Here is an 8,309-nt window from a genome sequence, read left to right on the forward strand (position 1 = left end):
GGGGAAACTGAGGTATGTCGCTGCAAGCCAAGGAATGCCAAGGATGGCTAAGAACTACCAGAAGTGGAAAGAACTCTTCCCTACGGGGGTCATGGGGAACATGGCTGGCCTTACCAACACCTTGATTTTAGACTTCTAGCCTCCAGAATTGTGAGAAAATAAATTTCTGTTGTTTTATGCCTGTTCGTAGTACCTATTACAGCAGTCCTAGGAAACTACTACAGTCATGCAAAAGCTAAATAACATAAATTCCTTCATTTTGAATAAACAATTGGATAATTGTTCCAATCAATATGGTGGTAAGCAACAGAAGATTCAATATTGAAAAGATACCAGAGAACCTGTCACATTGTTGAAGGCTACATGGAGGAGCTGTGACTGTGGGAGATGTGAAAAAGGAAGAAAGTGATAGAAGGAAGATGGTCTGATGAGGTGAGAATTATGCCAAGAAGAGCTGTAAATTCTCAGAGACGAGGCAAGATGTAGAGGGGCATCAATGCCAATTCTTGACTAAACAAACTATCAACTGAGATCTTTTCAAACTCTGGATATTAGTAATGTCAAGGATAAGAAGATGTATTTAAGACTTTAAAGTCAGGTTACAATCTGGAAGAAAGAGATAACTGAAAAAGGAGAAAGAGGAGGAGGAGAAAGAGGTAACGAACAATTGGAAGTAAATAAAAGTACAATTCCATTTACAATATCAAAAAACATAAAATAAATTTAAAGTGTGGCCAAGACCTAAACAGTAAAAACTATAAAACATTGTTGAAAGAAATTTTAAGAGACAAAAATAAATTAAATGATATACTATATTCATGGATGGGAAGAACCAAATATTTAAGATCTTGATTCTTCCCAAGCAGATTAAAAAATTCAACATGACTCTAACCAAAATTCCAACAGAGTTGAATAGAAATTGACAAGCTGATCCTAAAATTATGTGGAAATGTACTTACCTAGAATAGACAAAACAATTTTTAAAAAAGAACAAAATTGAAGGACTTATTGACCATATGGTATTGGTTGAAAAGACAAGACATATAAATCAATGGAACAGAACAGAGAGTTCAGAAATATGTCCACAGATATGGCTAATTGGTTTTTGATAGAGGCATCAAGGTAATCTGATGAGAAAAGAAAAGTCACAGTGTCAGATCTGGTCAATAAGGTGGATGAGGACAGACCATAATGTTTTATTTGACAGAAACTGCCGTACAGCAGAAGCGATGTGTGACACAGAGTGTTGTCATGATGGAGGATGATTTATGGCACACTTTAAAACACACCTTCTCTCAACCATAGCTCACGCCCGACTGACTGCACCGAACAAGCTGAAACTTGTCACCCACTGTTACTAAGGTTCGAGGCGTTGCTTTCCATATTGAAGATCCCTGCCTTTCCATTGGATGGCACTCAGCAGCAGCATTCACCATATTGTTTGATCACAATGGGAAGGCTCCATGTCACACATCACTTCTGGTACAGAAACTTCTGTCAATTAAAAACATTATGGTGTGTCCTCACCCACCTTATTCACCGTATCTGGCACCGTGTCACTTCTGGCTCTTCCCCAAAGTCAAAATGATTCAGGACATCAAGGCAGCCAGGACAGCGCAACGAATGACACTCACAACACTGGACTTCCAGAACTGCTTCAGAAAGTGGCAAGAACAATGGGATAAGTTTGGAGTGTTCGAAGCGAGGGGGAGTATTTTGAAGGGGATTAATGGCATGTGTCTTTTACTGTGATAATTTTTTTTTATTTAAGCATTTTTTAATTTAAACGTATGTTTTGATCACACCTCATAAGACAAACAACCTCATTTTTTTAAATGGGCAAAAGATTAGAAAAGACATTACTAAAAGAAGGTACATGTATGAAGTGGCCCAGAGCAATGGCGGAGACCACCACCACAGCTGGTCCCGCTTCCACAGCTCCCTCCCATTTGCCGGAACTAGTTGGGCTGCGAATCTGTGTCTGCGGTCCACAGTTCTCAGAACAGCAAATATTCTGTTCTTTTGACCTGACACTGCTACCGTTCCTCTTCTAGCATCCAGTAGGTGGGAACGGGGCGGGCTCTGGGAGGGTAGGGAGGGGGCGGCTAGTCTCAGTGCCTAAGGCTTCTCAGTGCCTAAGGCCAAGCCTTCTCTGCTTGGCTATTTTTCTTTTTCTAAAAAATGTTAGTACATTTTGTTTCAGTTTTTCTGGAATTAAAGTATTTATGATTAAAAAAAAAAAAGAAGGTACATGTATGACCAATAAGCACATGGAAAAGTGCTCAACATATGTCACCAAGGAAATACAAATAATAACTACAATGAGATACCATCACACAGCTATTAGAATGGCTAAAACTAAAAGACTGGCAATAACAAATGTTGGCTAGGATGTGAAGCAACAGGAACACTTACACATTGTTGGTGAGGATGTAAAAATGGTACAGCTACTTTGGGAAAAGGTCTGGTAGTTTCTTAAAAAGTAAATATATACTTGCCATACAATCCAGCTACTCTTAGGTATTTACCCAAGAAAAATGAAAACATATGTCCATACAAAGACTTGTACAAAAATGTTTATAACAGCTTTACTCAAAACATCCAAAACCTAGAAACAACCCAAATGTCCAACAATAGGTGAACAGATAAACAAACATGGAAGTCTACTCACCAGTGAAAGGAAACACACTACTGATATGTGCAACGACGTGGCTGAATCTCAAGAGTATATACTGTCTGATTCCATTATATGAAATGACATGAATTGTAAAACTAGAGTGACAGAGAGCAGATAGATCAGTGGTTGCCTGAGGCCAGAGATAAAAGAGGGATTGACTTCAAAGAGACTTGAAGGAATTTTAGGGGGGGTGATAGAAAGTCTACATTTTAACTGAGGTGATGCTTACTTGGGGGGTATAGAGTTGTCCACACATCAACCTGTACACTTAAAATGGGTGCCATTGATCGTATGTAAATTATACCTCAATAAAACTGATTAAAAAATAATGGAGGCAAGGATCTCCTTGATATTTTTGGAGTCTAAGGAGGTGTGGCTGGGTGTGGTGTCATTCGCCTCTGTTTCAGCAAGCCACGTTATTCAGGTGTTTTGATGACATGCAGCTAGAGACCAGGATTCTGAGTTTTTCTCTGCTGACTTATGTGTATGTCTTTCCAGCAGTCAGTAAAGGATGACACTAAAAGGTTGGACATCAATTCTCATCTGTGTGCTCTGCGGCAGGAAACTCTGATTGTGATTCGCGACGTTCTTTCTGTCAGCCTCTCTTTGAAAACGCAGAGAGAATGAAAAACTTGTCATTTACCTGAAAGAGGGAGGCCTGTTTGGGAGCCACTCAGTATAGCCTGACTGGGAAGAGAGGAGACACTCGGCTCCCCCTTGCTGATCTTCTAACCAGGAGCCCTAGTGAGGTCGCCTGGACTCAGTGGGAGGAATCTGACTTACTAGGAAGTGACAGTCTTATGGACTGATTCCCTACCATCTAAGTTTATGTCACAGACTCATGGGACCAGACAGCACCCTGATCACCACTGAAAGCCCCCCCCCCCCTGCGGCCGTCCCTGATGCTATCTAAACAACCCTGAACAGGTGAGATGATACTTCGCCCTACACTTTTGGGGAGGACGAGTCCTTGGGAAGCTGCCGTGTTGACAGTGAGTGACCACGTGGGATGTTAAAGGAGCAATGGACAATCTGAGGCCCAAGATATGGACAATCCAAGGGACAACGTCCATCCACCTGTCACTCTGGGGTCCAGATGACCAGGGAGGATCCGGCAGGTGCCCCGGGATTGGTTAATGAACTTCGGGAGCTGGTCTACCCAGTGCTTCGGGCAGGGAAGCAGAGACACGCGAGGCAGTGTGGACTTCTGCCCTAGCCACCCAAGTGGCCTGTCCCCCTCCCTCCTTATCCCACTCCACTCAAGTCCTACCCGAGAATCAGATCGTCCTTAACATGGACTGCATCATTTCTCTTTTCCAAACCCTTCAATGGCCTCCCTTCGTATTTAGGATAAAATCCAGAAAGCCTTAACATGGACTGTGAAGACCCGTATATAAAGCAACCCCCTGGGGCGCTCGCTCATAAAGCCGATTCTAGGCTCCTTGTCCAGACATGCTCATCCCGGGATTCTGAGATGGACCCAAACATCTGCATTTGCAACAAGCCCCTATGAGAATCCTAGTGCATGGGACTCACGCACGAATCCCGCTTTAGCAATTCTGTCCTCCAGATTGGGCCTCCCCAGCTCTCCTCTCATCCAGTGCTGCTCATTGTCCCCTGGCCTATGATCTCCAAATACACAAGTCCCCTCTCTTTCCTTTGAAGGCACCAAGTCATTTCCCAACGGCAGAGTCCAGGAGGGTATTGTATATGCTTCAGCCACTGGCCCCGGTCTCCATCAGCCAGCTCCTCCCTCTTGCGTTCTCTGATTTAGACAGTGCTCAGTTCCTCGAAGTCAAGTAAAGTGCTATTTTAAACTTAGCTTCAAGACAAGTTATCAGTATGTGTCTTTGAGACAGAAAACACCGGTTTCTTTCCTGTTTCAAGATGTTCGGATGGCCTGGATTTCTCTGCTTAGAACATCAATCTCGGTCCAATCCGGCCCGGCCCGTCCTTTCAGTTAAACGTCTAGCTTCCTACTAGACTGAAAGCCCTCCAAGGGCCAGGCCCTCTTCGTTTTTCTTCTGTGCTATACACCAAGCGTCCTGCTTGGCACATAACTGATGCTAATAATATTTGTTGCACAAACATGAAAAAGCAAGTGGTTTCTGGATGACCTCTGAGTAAATAAAGTTAGTCCAAGATCCAGGAGGCCACCAAGGCAGACGGGAAGAGGCAAGGTAAGAAAAGTGAGCAGATGAACAGGTCCTAGGCCAGAGGGGAGCAGTGGCCTGCACCCCATGTTTCCTGCTGGGTGGCAGTGCAAAGGCTTCCCTGTGGGACTTGGCGGGAGCGTGTACAGGCCCCACGGTACCAGCAGCAGAGAATGACTCAGTCCTGATACCAATTAACACTTGCAAATCACCCCACTGTGGATCTTTTAAATCCTGTGCCAGATGTCACAGCTCAGTTCTGAGTCAGGAGGCATGTGCGACAGTGGGACCCTGCATTCCCTTTGCTCACATCATGCTCCACGGGCAGCAGTGACATCACTGTGGGGTCCCAGGGACCCCTTGGAGACCATATTTAACTTGCCTGGAAATCAAAGTTTCCTCATGTATCATTTTTTTGAGGGGAGGGGGGAATTCTGAAGGAGATGCTCTAGTGAACTTATTTTCCTTGATTTAAGGGCAGGAAGAAATCTGGGTCGTTTTTAAATAAGGATTCTTTCTCCACTTTACTAAAAGCTTTGTCTGTTTGTTTTTCCAGCAGGTACACTGTGATAACTAACTGGGACCCCCCGACCCCTCCTAAGAGGTGCATGGCTTTCGTAGGTCCTGAGGCCCCTGTGTATATTCATGATTTTCGATCCTATTGTAAAAGATTGAAAATCATTGGTCTAATAGAAAGAAGCAGCCGCATCTTTGTAATCAAAACACGTGTGTTCAAATCCCAGCTCTACACCTGACAAACAAGTCACTCTGGGCAGACCATTTATGTCGTGTGTGAGTTCTACAGAGGGCTATTGAGGGGGTCGTACTAGATGGCCTACACAAAAGCCCCCCTGGCTACAAAGGCCAGAGTGCACGCGTGTTCTCTGAGAACCTCAGCCAGGCACCCCGATCTCCTTTCACCCTCCTAATCATTGCATGTGATCTGTGAAGGTGGTTCCCATCCCACAGAGAAGGAAACTGAACCCAAGGAAAGTTCCCGAATGTCCCTGGGAAAAAGAAAAAAAAAAGAAAAAACCCAAATCATGCTTCTTTGTTCGCCTTCTGGAACTCAGACTCCCAACTCTCCGAAGCGAGCATTACGTCGAGTTCTGGAATGTTTTTCGAGACGAAGATAGCGTTCCCATTCTGTCATGTTTTTCGCTCTCCTCTGCTTCCCACCTGCTTGTTGCTGTCTGCTGGTGTCACACCTTCTGCACACTCGGAGCTCAGAGCAGAGTCGGGCTGAGTGAAACTGGGGCTCCATCTGCCCGCCTGCTTTCTGGGGGATGTCTGAAGGTAACTTTGTGCCGGCACCCTTTGCCAGGAGGCTAAGAAGCCTTCTGCAGTGCCACCCGGCTCCCATCCACTCTCGGCAGAATAAGCCAGTACCAAATCCAGCCTCTGGTGCCACTCAGCCAGATGGCAGGGGAAGCAAAACAAAAGTGACCTTGTTAGCAGAGTGTGTCTTCCCTGGGAGAAGCTATTTTTGTTGTGGTTGTGAACTGAAGTTGTCTAGGCTGAATTCGCCTTCCCTGCGAGGGCTGTGGAATGTTAATTTGTTCCAAAGTTCAGTATTTTGATTAGAACCAGGAGTGCCAGATTTTGTCAGAAACATTTTGGAATGGGGTAGGCTCGTGCACTCACTCGTGCTCATGTGCGCTCTCTCTCCCTCTCTCCCTCTCGCTCTTTCTCTCTCTCACTCTCTTGGCCGCTGTACAAAGTAAATGTTGTTGCAGCAGCTGCTCTGAGGGAGCAGCCCATCACACATGGAAGCCGAGGGGTGAGCTGGCTCCTCCCTGCATGCAGCCATGACCTCATCGCCACAGACTGTGGAGCAGTACCAGTGGGACACAGCCTGGGCTTGCGTGGGCATAGCAACGAGCCCAACACAGTGCCTGGAACGTAGGGGTCCTCAGTAAGTAAAGGTGTGCCAGATAAGAAAACACGCTTCCCCAATGCTCGAAGCCATCCGAGTTTCTGCAGCCAAAGGGTCGTATACAAAGGCAGTAATAAATTCTGAGACCCCTCCATCTGCTTATGTTCTGCTCTCTTCCCCTGACCATCTTCACTTTCTCTCTCTCTCTTTTTTGTACTGAATTATGAACCCGAGCAGTATATTCTGTGTGCCTATATTCTACATCGCGAAATAAACACCGAGAACAGGAAATGCACCCCCAGCCTCTAACCCCAATCCTTGCCCTGCAGCCCTTCCTAGAGGACACGACACAGATCTTTCACCACAGCTCTTCGGCATTTCATCATATCAAACCTACTAGTTGTCGTCAGTCTGGTGAGTGAAAAATGGGTTTTGATTTTTAGCGTGGTACAGTGGTTAGAAGTGTGGACTTTGAATCCAGGCAGCCTACGATCTGCTCCTAGCCCAGCAGTAGTAGTGGCAGCTGTGTAGACGAGTAACTAAACCTGTCTGAGAGTCTGTGTCTTTGTGTGAGAGGATTCCAGTGGTTCGGTTACAGGTTGGGTAGGAGGGCTGCATGACCCGACACGTGTAGAGGGTGCAGATCAGGCGGGCCCGTGTGAGCGCTCCGGGGGGCTGGCTTTCATCGTCATTGCTGATGTCCCTGGTCACTCGCAGTGTTTGGGCACACACACCCCAGCCCCGCACCTTCCCTTTCCAGTCAGTGTAGATGACTTCCTGTATTTCTCAGGTTCTGCACTAAGGCTGGGGAAGAAGTGGTGAGCAGTGAATTCTGGGCTTCTATTCCAGCTGCCATACAGCCCTGGGGCTTGTCACCGGCCCCTTCCGAGCGCAGCCCAAGAGGAAGAGAACTAACATTCAGGGTGGCGTGCTTTCTGTTTCTTCCAGCGGGGACAACCAAGGGCAGAGGGCAAAGGGCGGTGGGACTCCTCCGGAGGCAGGGACCAGCACCTACAAGGCAACTGTCCCTGTCCCTCTCCAGGGCCAACCCAAAGAGGCCAGTGGGAAATTCCTGGAGAGCTGGGTTCAGGAGGACTCTCAAGTACAGCAGAGCTCGTTGGGAGACAGATGCCGACAGGGAAGAGATGCTCTGGCCTGAGTACAGGAGGAGGCTGGGGGTGCCTGCCAGCCACCTGCCCCCCACCCTCACTTCCCACAGCCGCCATCCCCACCCACCCCTGCTCTGCCTACCAGGAAATAATGCCTCCACTGAGCATAAGGGCCAGAACCTCTGCCCCCCAGGCGACCAGGGCTGCGCTTCTGCACCTTGTTCTTCCTCCGCCTGATCTTAAGGCCTCACTTGGAGTTTGAAGGGCCGAGTAGCCTGTAAACGGTCTTGTCCAGCAGTCCCTCATCCACTGGGCCAATGGAAGGCAAGACGGGCCTCTCACAGGTATTCAGAAAGTGACAGCACAGCCCCGAGGCAACAATCGTTTAGGAGCGCTGGTAAAGCTGCAGCTCGGTCTCTCCAGGATAACTCCACGCTCAGGGCCTGGGATCAACACTGGGGCGTGGGGCGGGGAGCAGATGTGCAGACGAAATG

Source organism: Rhinolophus hipposideros (genome assembly GCF_964194185.1).
Source record: "Rhinolophus hipposideros genome assembly, chromosome: 24".
NCBI classification, from domain to species: Eukaryota; Metazoa; Chordata; class Mammalia; order Chiroptera; family Rhinolophidae; genus Rhinolophus; species Rhinolophus hipposideros.